Source organism: Heterodontus francisci, chromosome 30 (assembly GCF_036365525.1).
Source record: "Heterodontus francisci isolate sHetFra1 chromosome 30, sHetFra1.hap1, whole genome shotgun sequence".
Classification (NCBI taxonomy): Eukaryota; Metazoa; Chordata; class Chondrichthyes; order Heterodontiformes; family Heterodontidae; genus Heterodontus; species Heterodontus francisci.
The window spans coordinates 64,796,957-64,811,468 of NC_090400.1; the positions used below are offsets into that span (position 1 = coordinate 64,796,957).

The following is a 14,512-nucleotide window of genomic DNA, read 5'->3' on the forward strand; positions in this document are numbered from 1 at the left end:
TCATTATTAAGCTGGGACCTGGTGTCTGGGTTTGGGATGCTGAGTGCAGCCTTGGATGTGCTCCTGTTGTACGCCTCAGCACTGTCTCAAAGAGGTGGAAGGATATTTGACCCCAAGATGAACTTCAATTTCTGTTTTTCCTATTTCTCATCTACATGGCGCAGTGGTTAGCACCGCAGCCTCACAGCTCCAGCGACCCGGGTTCAATTCTGGGTACTGCCTGTGTGGAGTTTGCAAGTTCTCCCTGTGTCTGCGTGGGTTTCCTCCGGGTGCTCCGGTTTCCTCCCACATGCCAAAGCCTTGCTGGTTGATAGGTTAATTGGCCTTTATAAATTGCCCCTAGTATAGGTAGGTGGTAGGGAAATATAGGGACAGATGGGGATGTGGTAGTAATGTGGAATTAGTGTAGGATTAGTATAAAATGGGTGGTTGATGGTTGGCACAGACTCGGTGGGCCGAAGGGCCTGTTTCAGTGCTGTATCTCTATAAAAAAAAAACTAAAACTATAAAGGGAATGGGAGGCTCCAAATGGTGGGGGAACCCAGCACGTCCGTGTAAAAGACAAGGTTGAAGCATTTGCAAACATCTTCAGCCAGAAGTGCCAACTGTATGATCTGTCTCAGCCTCCTTCTGAGGTCCCCATCATCATAGATGCCAGTCTTCAGATAATTCGATTCACTCTACATAATATCAAGAACAGCTAAAGGCATTGGATATAGCAAATGCCATGGGCCCTGACAACATCCTGGCTGTAGTACCAAAGAGTTGTGCTCCAGAACTAGCTGAGCCATTAGCCAAATTGTACCGACAATGTGAAAAATTGCCCAGGAATGTCCTATCCGCGAAACACAGGACAAATCCAATCTGACCAATTAGCGCCCCATTAGTCTACACTCAATCATCAGCAGAGTGATGGAAGATGTTGTCAAAGGTGTCTTCAACAGTGCTAACAAGCGCATTTACACAGCAGCAATCTGCTCACCGATGCTGTTTGGGTTCCCCTAGGGCCACTCTGCTCCAGGCCTCATTACAGTCCTGGTCCAAACATGACGAAAAGGGCTGAAGTCAAGAGGTGAGAACGACTGCCCTTGACATTAAGGCAGCATTTAACTGAGTGCGGTATCAAGGAGCCGTCGCAAAATGGAAATCAGGAAAAACTCTTGGTTGGTTGGTGTCATACCTAGCACAAAGGAAGATGGTTGTGGTTGTTGGAGGCCAATCAGCTCAGCCCTAGGACATCGCTGCAGGAGTTCCTCAGGGTAGTGTGCTATGCCCAACCATTTTCAGCTGCTTCATCAATGATCTTCCCTCTAAAATAGGATCAGAAGTGGGGATGTTTGCTGATGATTGCGCAATATTCACGATGCCTCAGATACTGAAGCAGTCCGTGACCATATGCAGCAAGATCTGGACAACATTCAGACTTGGGCTGATTAATGGCAAGTAACATTTGTGCCACACAAGGGCCACAGGCAATGACCATTTCCGACGAAAGAGAATCTAACCATCTCCCCTTGACATTTAACATTACCATTACTGAATCCCCCACCAACAACATCCTGGGGGTTACATTTCACCAGAAACTTAACTGGACTAGCCATATAAATACTCTAGCTTCAAGAGCAGGCCAGAGTTTGGGAATTCTGCAGCAGGTAACCCATCCCCTGACTCCCCAAAGCCTGTTCACCATCTACAAGGCACAAGCATCCTTGAAGTGGAGCTTTAAGCACTCCACTGGTCCTTGGGTATGCGACTGTCTTCCATCATGCGGATGTGTCCAGTTCACCAAAGCCGCCTCTGTTTGATCAGTGCCAATACACTTGGGAGCTCTGCCTTCGCGAGGACTGCGACATTAGTGATTTTGTTCTGCCAGGATATACCCACAATACACTGCAAACAGCGAAGATGGAAATTATTGAGCTTCTTTTCCTGGTAGCTGTAAGTTGCCCATGTTTCACAGCCATACAACAAGGTGCTGAGAACACAGGCCTTATAAACCATCAGCTTGATCTTAAGAGCCAAATTGGTGTTATCCTATGTGGGTTTTCCCAAGTCAACCAAAGGTGGTAGCTGCTTTCCGTATGCATGTATCGAACTCTGCATCAAGGCAGATTGTCATCGTTGGCCCAAGGTAGTGCTAGATTTGCTAGTGCTCTTCGGGGGGGTTTAAGCTAATTCAACAGGGGGATGGGAACCTAAATTGTAGTTCCAGTGTGCAGGATGTTGAGAGTAGTGAGGGCAGAGATAAGGTTATAAGGACACAAGAGGGCACTGGCAAGCAAGAGCTTGGTTTAAAATGTGTCTACTTCAACGCCAGGAGCATCCGGAATAAGGTGGGTGAGCTTGCAGCATGGGTTGGTACCTGGGATCTTGATGTTGTGGCCATTTCAGAGACATGGGTAGAGCAGGGACAGGAATGGATGTTGCGGGTTCCGGGATTTAGATGTTTCACTAAGAACAGAGAAGAGGGTAAAAGAGGGCGGGGTGTGGCATTGTTAATCAAGGAAAGTATTACAGCGGCAGAAAGGACGTTTGAGGACTCGTCTACTGAGGTAGTCTGGGCCGAGGTTAGAAACAGGAGAGGAGAGGTCACCCTGTTGGGAGTTTTCTATAGACCTCCAAATAGTTCCAGAGATGTAGAGGAAAGGATAGCAAAGATGATTCTTGACAGGAGCGAGAGTAACAGGGTAGTGGTTATGGGGGACTTTAACTTTCCAAATATTGACTGGAAATACTATAGTTTGAGTACTTTAGATGGGTCTGTTTTTGTCCAGTGTGTGCAGGAGGGTTTTCTGACACAGTATGTAGACAGGCCAACCAGGGGCGATGCCACATTGGATTTGGTACTGGGTAATGAACCCGGCCAGGTGTTAGATTTAGAAGTTGGTGAGCACTTTGGTGATAGTGATCACAATTCGGTTAGGTTTACCTTAGCGATGGGCAGGGACAGGCATATACAGCAGGGCAAGAATTATAGCTGGGGGAAAGGAAATTATGATGCGATTAGGCAAGATTTAGGATGTGTAGGATGGGGAAGGAAACTGCAGGGGATGGGCACAATCGAAATGTGGAGCTTATTCAAGGAGCAGCTACTGCGTGTCCTTGATAAGTATGTACCTGTCAGGCAGGGAGGAAGTTGTCGAGCGAGGGAGCCGTGGTTTACTAAAGAAGTTGAGGAGCTTGTCAAGAGGAAGAAGAAGGATTATGTTAGGATGAGACGTGAAGGCTCAGTTAGGGCGCTTGAGAGTTACAAGCTAGCCAGGAAGGATCTAAAGGGAGAGATAAGAAGAGCAAGGAGAGGACACGAGAAGTCATTGGCGGATAGGATCAAAGAAAACCCTAAGGCTTTCTATAGGTATATCAGGAATAAAAGAATGACTAGAGATAGGTTAGGGCCAATCAAGGATAGTAGTGGGAAGTTGTGTGTGGAATCGGAGGAGATGGGGGAAGTGTTAAATGAATATTTTTCGTCAGTATTTACAGTGGAGAAAGAAAATGTTGTCGAGGAGAATACTGAGATACAGACTACTAGGCTAGATGGGATTGAGGTTCACAAGGAGGAGGTGTTAGCAATTTTGGAAAGTGTGAAAATAGATAAGTCCCCTGGGCCAGATGGGATTTATCCGAGGATTCTCTGGGAAGCCAGGGAGGAGATTGCAGAGCCTTTGTCCTTGATTTTTATGTCGTCATTGTCAACAGGAATAGTGCCGGAAGACTGGAGGATAGCAAATGTTGTCCCCTTGTTCAAGAAGGGGAGTAGAGACAGCCCTGGTAATTATAGACCTGTGAGCCTTACTTCGGTTGTGGGTAAAATGTTGGAAAAGGTTATAAGAGATAGGATTTATAATCATCTTGAAAAGAATAAGTTCATTAGAGATAGCCAGCACGGTTTTGTGAAGGGTAGGTCGTGCCTCACAAACCTTATTGAGTTTTTTGACAAGGTGACCAAACAGGTGGATGAGGGTAAAGCCGTGGATGTGGTCTATATGGATTTCAGTAAGGCGTTTGATAAAGTTCCCCATGGTAGGCTATTGCAGAAAATACAGAAGTATGGGATTGAAGGTGAATTAGTGCTTTGGATCAGAAATTGGCTAGCTGAAAGAAGACAGAGGGTGGTGGTTGATGGTAAATGTTCATCCTGGAGTTTAGTTACTAGTGGTGTACCGCAAGGATCTGTTTTGGGGCCACTGCTGTTTGTCATTTTTATAAATGACCTGGATGAGGGTGTAGAAGGGTGGGTTAGTAAATTTGTGGATGACACGAAGGTCGGTGGAGTTGTGGATAGTGCCGAAGGATGTTGTAGGTTACAGAGGGACATAGATAGGCTGCAGAGCTGGGCTGAGAGATGGCAAATGGAGTTTAATGCGGAAAAGTGTGAGGTGATTCACTTCGGAAGGAGTAACAGGATTGCAGAGTACTGGGCTAATGGGAAGATTCTTGGTAGTGTAGATGAACAGAGAGATCTTGGTGTCCAGGTACATAAATCCCTGAAAGTTGCCACCCAGGTTAATAGGGCTGTTAAGAAGGCATATGGTGTGTTAGCTTTTATTAGTAGGGGGATCGAGTTTAGGAGCCACGAGGTCATGCTGCAGCTGTACAAAACTCTGGTGAGACCGCACCTGGAGTATTGCGTGCAGTTCTGGTCACCGCATTATAGGAAGGATGTGGAAGCTTTGGAAAGGGTGCAGAGGAGATTTACTAGGATGTTGCCTGGTATGGAGGGAAGGTCTTACGAGGAAAGACTGATGGACTTGAGGTTGTTTTCGTTGGAGAGGAGGAGGAGGAGAGGTGACTTAATAGAGATATATAAGATAATCAGAGGGTTAGATAGGGTGGATAGTGATAGCCTTTTTCCTCGGATGGTGATGGCAAACACGAGGGGACATAGCTTTAAGTTGAGGGGTGACAGATATAGGACAGATGTCAGAGGTAGTTTCTTTACACAGAGAGTAGTAGGGGCGTGGAGCGCCCTGCCTGCAACAGTAGACTCGCCAACTTTAAGGGCATTTAAGTGGTCATTGGATAGACATATGGATGAAAATGGAATAGTGTAGGTCAGTTGGTTGGCGCAACATCGAGGGCTGAAGGGCCAGTACTGCGCTGTAATGTTCTATGTTCTATGTAGCAGAATTTGCTAACCACTCCTAGTGGGTGTTATTTAGTGTAATCAGCAGCAGAGATGCAACACCACAGTTTTCTTGATGTTTATAGTCAAGGAGAACAAGTTACAGGCGTGGGAGCGACAATCTATGAATCTTTGTACTTGAGTTTCTGTGTGAGCAACTAGTGCAGCATCATCAGCATGGAGGAGTTCTCTGATCAAGACGCAATGTGTTTTTGTCTTGGCTTTCAGCCTTGATAGAATGTAGAGCTTGCCGTCTGATCTAGTATGCAGGTAGATTCCTTATCTGCAGGGAAGGCGAAGGTCAGGACCATGGAGAAGAAGATGCTAAGCAGAGTAGAGGCTAGGGCACAGCCACGTTTCACTACATTCTTCACTCTAGAACTGTCGGAAATAGAGCCATACAGTGCAGTGCATGTTGTCATGGAAGGAGCGTTGCAAGCGTGACATGAAGGCCCTGAATGTCGACTATTGCACCTGGGAGTCACTCGCTGGCGAAAGGGGAAAATGGAGAGACATCCTATGGACTGGCTTGCACTACCATGGCGACCAGTTGCTACAGCAACTTGGCAACAGGTGCCAATGTCAAAAACAAGAACTCTCAGCGTCACTTGACAGCTTCACGTGTAGCACTTGTGGCAGAACCTGCCTCTCAAGGATTGACCTTCACAATCATCAGCAAAAGTGCACCAAGAGAAGACACCCCACCTAAATGGATTGTTTGCTGCATATCCATCATCTTTCATAGATGGAGGGATGCCAACATCAAGGTACAGTCAGGGGTGTGATGGAATACTTCCCTCTTGCCTGGATGAGTGCAGCTGCAACAACACAAGAATTTCGCCATCCAAGACAAAGCAGCATGCTTGATTGGCACCTCATCTACCATCTTAACCATATGCTTCCTCCACCATCAGCCCACAGTGGCAGCAGTGTGTACCATCTACTGATAGCAGATGCAGCTACATTGCACTGCAGCATTCACCAAGGCTCCTTCAACAGCACCTTCCAAACCTGCAACCACTTATCACCTAGAACAAGAAGTTTATATATAGCAGCTTTAATGTAGTAAAACATCCCAAGGCACTTCACAGGAGCATTATAAAATAAACTATGACACCGAGCCAAGGTAAGGAGATATTAGGTCAGATGACCATGAGCTTGGTCAAAGAGATAGGATTTTGAGTGTCTTAAAGGAGGAAAGCAAGGTAGAGAGATGAAGAGGTGAAGGGAGGGTGTTCCAGAACTGAAGGCACGACTACCAGTGGCGGAGCAATTAAAACCGAAGATGCAGAAGTGGTCAGAATTGGAGGAGCACAGATATCTTGTCAGGTTGTGATGCTGGAGGAGATTACAGAGGTAGGGAGGGGCGAGGCCGTGGTGGAATTTGAAAATGAGGATGAGAATTTTCAAATCAAGGCATTGCTTGACCGGGAGCCAATGTAGATCGGCGAGTACAGGGGTGATAGGGGAATGGGACTTGGTGCGGGTTTAGACACAAGCAGCTGAGTTATGGATGACCTCAAGTTTACAGAAAGTAGAATGTGGGTTGCCAGCCACTTGAGCATTGTAATAGTCGAGTCTAGAGGTAACTAAGGCACGAATGAGGGTTTCAACAGCTGATGAGCTGAGATGAGCGAAGTCGGGCCATGTTACGGAGGTGGAAATAGGCAGTTTTAATGATGGCGCAAATCTGAAGTTGAAAGCTCACCTCGGAGTATAGATGTGACACCAAGGTTGGAACAGATTGGCTTAATCTCAGACTGTGGGAGAGTCATAGAGTCATTTACAGCACAGAAGGAGGCCATTCGGCCCATCGAATTCATGCTGGCTCTCCACAGAGCTATGCAGTTAGTCCCACTCCCCAGCTCGATCCCCACACCCCTGTAGGTCTGTTTCTCTAGGGGGCCATCCAATTTCTTCTTGAAGCCATTGATCGTCTCTGCTCCCACCACCCTTGTGGGCAGCGAGTTCCAGGTCATTACCACCCGCTGCATAAAAAGTGCTTCCTCATGTTTACCCCTGCATCTTTTGCCCAAAACTTACAATCTGTGTCCCCTAGTCCTTGTACCATTAATTAATGGGAACAGCTTTTCCTTGTCCAACTTACGTAAGCCTGTCATAATCTTGTAACTTCTATTAAATCTCCCCTGAATTTCCTTTGTTCTAAGGAGAAAAAACCCAGCTTTTCCAACCTAACTTTGTAACTAAAATCCCCCATCCCTGGAACCATTCTGGTAAATCTCCTTTGCACCCTCTCAAGGACCCTCACATCCTTCCTAAAGTGTGGTGACCAGAACTGGACACAATACTCCAGTTGGGACCTAACAAGAGCTTTATAAAGGTTCAGCTTAACTTCCCTGCTTTTGTACTCAATGTCTCTATTTATGAATCCCAAGATTCCAAATGCTACTAACCACTCTCTTTAATATGATACACATGCACCTCCAGGTCCCTGTCTTCCTGCACACTCTTGAGAACTGTGCCAATCAGTATATATTGCCTCTCCCCATTCCTTCTGTCAAAATACATCACCTCATACTTGTCAGTATTAAATTCCATCTGCCACCTCTCTACCCATTCTGCTACCCTATATATGTCCCGTTGCAGGCAGTTCATATCATCCTCACTGCCACACCTCCAAGTTTGGAATCGTCAGCAAATTTTAAGATTCTACTCTGTATTCCAAGATCCAAGTCATTTATGTACAGCAAGAAAGCAGTGCTTCCAGCACTGACCCTTGTGGAACACCACTGTCTACCATCCTCCAGTCTGAAAAACAACCATTTACTGCGACCTACTGTTTTCTGTCCATAAGCCAATTGTTTTATCCAAGTGGACACTGACCCTTCTATTCCATGAGTTTCAGTTTTCTTAACCAGCCTTTTATGTGGTACCTTATCAGATACTTCTTTAAAATCCATATAAACAACATCCATTGCATTCCCTTCATCAACTTTCTCTGTTACTTCATCAAAAAATTCAATTAGATTAGTCAAGCATGATCTGCCTTTTACAAATCCATGCTAATTATCCTTAATTAACTCAAAGCTGTCTAAGTGTCCATTGCTATTTTCCGTGATTCTTGTTTCTAAAACCTTACCCATCACTGATGTTAAACTAACTGGCCTGTAGTTGCCAGGACTGTCCTTACACCCTTTCTTGAATAAGGGTGTCACATTTGCCACTCGCCAATCTACTGGCACCTCCCCCGTATCCAGGCATGATTGGAAGATTATGGCAAGCCCTTCTGTTATCTCCATCCCACTTCCTTTAGCAACCTGGGATGCAAGCCATCTGGACCAGGTGACATCTACCCGAAGCACAGCCAGCCTTTTTAGTACCGCCCCCGCTCTCAATTTTTATCCTATCCATTGCCTCTACTCTTTCTGCTTCTACTGATATTTTGTCAGCCTCCATTTCCTTTGCGAACACTGATACAAAATACTCATTAAGTATATCAGCCTTGCCCTGCCCCTCTAAGCATGTGTTACTCGCTTTGCCCCTGATAGGCCCACTGCTCCTCTGACTACTTGCTTACTATTTACATGTTGATAGAAACTCCTCTTTGCTGACGATGCTGCATTAACATCCCACACAGAAGAGTGTATGCAGAGTCTCATCGACAGGATTGCGGCTGCATGCAACAAATTTGGCCTAACCATCAGCCTCAAGAAAATGAACATCGTGGGACAGGACATCAGAAATGCTCCATCCATCAATATTGGTGACCACGCTCTGGAAGTGGTTCAAGAGTTCACCTACCTAGGTTCAACTATCACCAGTAACCTGTCTCTCGATGCAGAAATCAACAAGCGCATGGGAAAGGCGTCCGCTGCTATGTCCAGACCGGCCAAGAGAGTGTGGGAAAATGGCGCACTGACATGGAACACAAAAGTCCGAGTGTTTCAAGCCTGTGTTCTCAGTACCTTGCTCTATGGCAGTGAGGCCTGGACAACATATGTCAGCCGAGAGCGACGTCTCAATTCATTCCGTCTTCGCTGCCTCCGGAGAATACTTGGCATCAGGTGGCAGGACCATATCTCCAACACAGAAGTCCTCCAGGCGGCAACATCCCCAGCATATACACCCTACTGAGCCAGCGGCGCTTGAGATGGCTTGGCCATGTGAGCCGCATGGAAGATGGCAGGATCCCCAAGGACGCGTTGTACAGCGAGCTCGTCACTGGTATCCAACCCACTGGCTGCCCATATCTCCACTTTAAAGACGTCTACAAACGCGACATGAAGTCCTGTGACATTGACCACAAGTCGTGGGAGTCAGTTGCCAGTGACCGTCAGAGCTGGCGGACAGCCATAAAGGCGAGGTTAAAGAGTGGCGAGTCGAAGAGACTTAGCAGTTGGCAGGAAAAAAGACAGAAGTGCAAGGAGAGAGCCAACTGTGCAACAGCCACGACAACCAATTTTATCTGCAGCACCTGTGGAAGAGTCTGTCACTCTAGAATTGGCCTTTATAGCCACTCCAGGCGCTGCTTCACAAACTACTGACCACCTCCAGGCGCTTATCCATTGTCTCTCGAGACAAGGAGGCCAAAGAAGAAGCTGATAGAAGATCTTTGGGTTCCTTTGTATGTTGAATGCCATTCTATTCTCATATTCTGTCTTTGCCAGTCTTATCCTCATCTTCACCGCTCCTTTCAACTTATTCTATTTGGCCTGGTTCTCACTTGATGAGTTCACCTGACATGCTTCCTACACCCTCTTTTTTTCCCTTTCATCATCATATCTATCTCTCACATCAACCAAGGAGCCCTGTTCTTGATTCCCCTACCTTTCATCCTTGTTGGAAAGTTCCTAGCCTGTACCTGAAGCATCTCTTGCTTAACAATACCGCATTATTCTGATACAGCTCTTCCTGCAAATCTTTCTACAACAGCATGTTGCTAGTCCAATGAGAAAGGAGGCACTGCTAGACCTGGTTCTAGGGGATGAGGTGGGCCGTGGATCAAGTATCAGTAGGAGAGCATTTAGGGGATAGTAATCATTGTATCATAAGTTTTAGGCTGATTATGGAAAAGGACAAAGAGCAATCCAGGTTAAGAATAGTTAACTGCGGGAAGGTCAACTTCAATGGGATAAGAATGGAGCTGGGGCGAATAAATTGGAGTTAAAAGCTGGCAGGAAAACTGGTAGATGAACAATGAGCTACCTTCAAAAAAGATAGTTCAGGCACAGTCAACGTATGTTCCCTCAAAGGGGAAAAGTAGGGCAAACAAATCCAGAACTCCCTGGGTGACAAAAGAGGTAGAAAAGAAGAAAAAGTGTGCTTGTGACAAATGCCAGGTAGAAAATACTTATTCAGAACAATGCTGAATATAGAAGGTCCAGAGGGGAAGTGAGAAAGCAAATAAGAGAAGCAAAGAGAGAGCGTGAGAAGAGACTGGCAGCAAGCATTAAAGTAAATCCCAAAGTTTTCTATTGGCATATAAATAGTAAAAGGGTGGTCAAAGGAAGAGTGGGGCCAATCAGAGACCAGAAAGGGGATTTGCACATGGACACAGAGGGCATAGTTGAGGTATTCGATGAATACTTCGCATCTGTCTTTACCAAGTAAGAAGATGCAAACCAGGCAATGTTGAAAGAGGAGATAAGTCAGACACTAGAGGGGTTTGAAATTGATGAAGTATAAGATAGGCTGTCTGTACTTAGTGGTTAAAGCACCAGGCCGGATGAGATCCATCCAAGGATATTGAGGGAAGTGAAGGTGGAAATTGCAGAGGCAATGACTCGGGGGTGGTGCCAGAGGACTGGAGAATTGCAAACGTTACACCCTTGTTCAAAAAAGGGTGTAACGATAAGCCCAGCAACTGCAGGCCGGTCAGTTTAACCTCAGTGGTGGGAAAACTTGTAGAAAAAATAATTTGGGACAAAATCAATTGTCACACGGACAAATCCGAGTTAATTATGAAAAGCCAGGATGCATTTCTTAAGGGAAAATCATGTTTAACTAACTTGCTGGAGATTTTTGAAGAGGTAACAGGGTTGATGAGGGCAATGCTGTTGATGTGGTGTATATGGACTTTCAAAAGGTGTTTGATACAGTGCCACACTGTAGGTAGGTAGGCGGTGGCATAGTGGTATTATCACTCGACTAGTAACCCAGAGACCCAGGGTATTTCTCTGGGAACATGGGTTCGAATCCCACCACAGCAGAAGGTGGAACTTGAATTTAATTAATGAATCTGGAATTAAAAAGCTAGTCTAATGATGGCCATGAAACCATTGTCGATTGTTGTAAAAACCCATCTGGTTCACTAATGTCCTTTAGGGAAGGAAATCTGCTGTCCTTACCTGGTCTGGCCTACATGTGACTCCAGATCCACAGCAATGTGGTTAACTCTTACATGCCCTCTGAAATGGCCTAGCAAGCCACTCAGTTGTATCTAACCGCTACAAAGTCTATAAAAAGGAATGAAACCGGACGGACCACCCGGCATCGACCAAGGCAACGGAAACGACAACAGCAAACCCAGCCCTGTCGACCCTGCAAATTCCTCCTTACTAACATCTGGGGGCTTGTGCCAAAGTTGGGAGATTGCCCCACAGACTAGTCGAGCAACAGCCTGACATAGTCATACTCACGGAATCATACCTTACAGACAATGTCCCAGACTCTGCCATCACCATTCCCGGGTATGTCCTGTCCCACCAGCAGGACAGAGTCACCAGAGGTGGTGGCACTGTGGTATACAGTAGGGAGGGAGTTGCCCTGCGAGTCCTTAACATCGACTCCGGACCCCATGAGGTCTCATGGCATCAGGTCAAACATGGGCAAGGTAACCTCCTACTGATTGCCACCTACCTCCCTCCCTCAGCTGATGACTCAGTACTCCTCCATGTTGAACACCATTTGGAGGAAGCACTGAGGGTGGCAAGGGCACAAAATGTACTCTGGGTGGGGGACTTGAATGTCCATCATCAAGAGTGGCTCGGTAGCACCACTACTGACCGAGCTGGCCGAGTCCTAAAGGACATAGCTGCTAGACTGGGTCTGCGGCAGGTGGTGGGGGAACCAACACGAGGGAAAAATATACTTGACCTCGTCCTCACCAATCTGCCTGCTGCAGATGCTTCTGTCCATGACAGTATTGGTAGGAGTGACCACCACACAGTACTTCTGAAGACGAAGTCCTGCCTTCACATTGAGGATACCGTCCATCGTGTTGTGTGGCACTATCACCGTGCTAAATGGGATAGATTTCGAACAGATCTAGCAATGCAAAACTGGGCATCCATGAGGCGCTGTGGGACATCAGCAGCAGAATTGTACTCATCCACAATCTGTAACCTCATGGCCCGGCATATCCCCCACTCTACTATTACCATCAAGCCTGGAGACCAACCCTGGTTCAATGAAGAGTGCAGGAGGGCATGCCAGGAGCAGCACCAGGGATACCTCAAAATGAGGTGTCAACCTGGTGAAGCTACAACCCAGGACTACTTGCATGCCAAACTGCGTAAGCAGCATGCGATAGACAGAGCTAAGCGATCCCATAACCAACGGATCAGATCTAAGCTCTGCAGTCCTGCCACATCCAGCCTTGAATGGTGGTGGACAATTAAACAACTAACTGGAGGAGGTGGCTCCACAAATATCCCCATCCTCAATGATGGGGGAGCCCAGCACATCAGTGCGAAAGATAAGGCTGAAGCATTTATGACAATCTTCAGCCAGAAGTGCCGAGTTGATGATCCATCTCAGCCTCCTCCTGAAGTCCCCAGCATCACAGATACCAGACTTCAGCCAATTCGATTCACTCCGCGTGATATCAAGAAACAACTGAAGGCACTGGATACTGCAAAAGCTATGGGCCCTGACAATATTCCGGCAATAGTACTGAAGACCTGTGCTCCAGAACTTGCCGCGCCCCTAGCCAAGCTGTTCCAGTACAGCTACAACACTGGCATCTACCCTGCAATGAGGAAATTTACCCAGGTATGTCCTGTACACAAAAAGCAGGACAAATCCAACCCGGCCAATTACCACCATATCAGCCTACTCTCAATCATCAGTAAAGTGATGGAAGGTGTCATCAACAGTGCCATCAAGCGGCACTTGCTTAGCAATAACCTGCTCAGTGACACTCAGTTTGGGTTCCGCCAGGGCCACTCAGCTCCTGACCTCATCACAGCCTTGGTTCAAACATGGACAAAAGAGCTGACCTCAAGAGGTGAGGTGAGAGTGGCTGCCCTTGACATCAAGGCAGCATTTGACCGAGTATGGCATCAAGGAGCCCTAGCAAAACTGAGGTCAATGGGAATCAGGGGGAAAACCCTCCGCTGGCTGGAGTCATACCTAGCGCAAAGGAAGATGGTTGTGGTTGTTGGAGGTCAATCATCTGAGCTCCAGGATATCACTGCAGGAGTTCCTCAGGGTTGTGTCCTAGGCCCAACCATGTTCAGCTGCTTCATCAATGACCTTCCTTCAATCATAAGGTCAGAAGTGGGGATGTTCGCTGATGATTGCACGATGTTCAGCACCATTCGTGACTCCTCAGATACTGAAGCAGTCCGTGTAGAAATGCAGCAAGGCCTGGACAATATCCAGGCTTGGGCTGATAAGTGGCAAGTAACATTCGCAGCACACAAGTGCCAGGCAATGACTATCTCCAGCAAGAGAGAATCTAACCATCTCCCCTTGACATTCAATGGCATTACCGTTGCTAAATCCCGCACTATCAACATCCTAGGGGCTACCATTGACCAGAAACTGAACTGGAGTAGCCATATAAATACCGTGGCTACAAGAACAGGTCAGAGGCTAGGAATCCTGAGGCGAGTAACTCACCTCCTGACTCCCCAAAGCCTGTCCACCATCTACAAGGCACAAGTCAGGAGTGTGATGGAATACTCTCCACTTGCCTGGATGGGCGCAGCTCCAACAACACTCAAGAAGCTCGCCACCATCCAGGACAAAGCAGCCCGCTTGATTGGCTCCCCATCTACAAACCTCCACCACCGATGCACAGTGGCAGCAGTGTGTACCATCAACAAGATGCACTGCAGCAATGCACCAAGGCTTCTTAGAGAGCACCTTCCAAACCCGCGACCTCTACCAACTAGAACGACAAGGGCAGCAAATGCATGGGAACACCACCACCTGCAAGTTCCCCTCCAAGTCACACACACCATCCTGACTTGGAACTATATCGCCGTTCCTTCACTGTCACTGGATCAAAATCCTGGAACTCCCTTCCGAACAGCACTGTGGGTCTTACTACCAGAAATGGACTGCAGTGGTTCAAGAAGGCAGCTCACCACCACCTTCTCCAAGGCAATTAGGGATGGGCAATAAATGCTGGCCTGGCCAGCGACGCCCAAATCCCATGAATGAATTTTAAAAAACCACAACAGACTTGTGAGCAAAGTT

At 47.0% G+C, this 14,512-nt stretch overlaps 1 protein-coding gene across 17 annotated transcripts in view; it reads left to right on the forward strand.

Moving 5' to 3' along the window:
* ncor1 (nuclear receptor corepressor 1) overlaps positions 1 to 14,512 on the forward strand; it is a 489,622-nt gene that overhangs the window by 466,048 nt on the left and 9,062 nt on the right. The window lies entirely within an intron of this gene.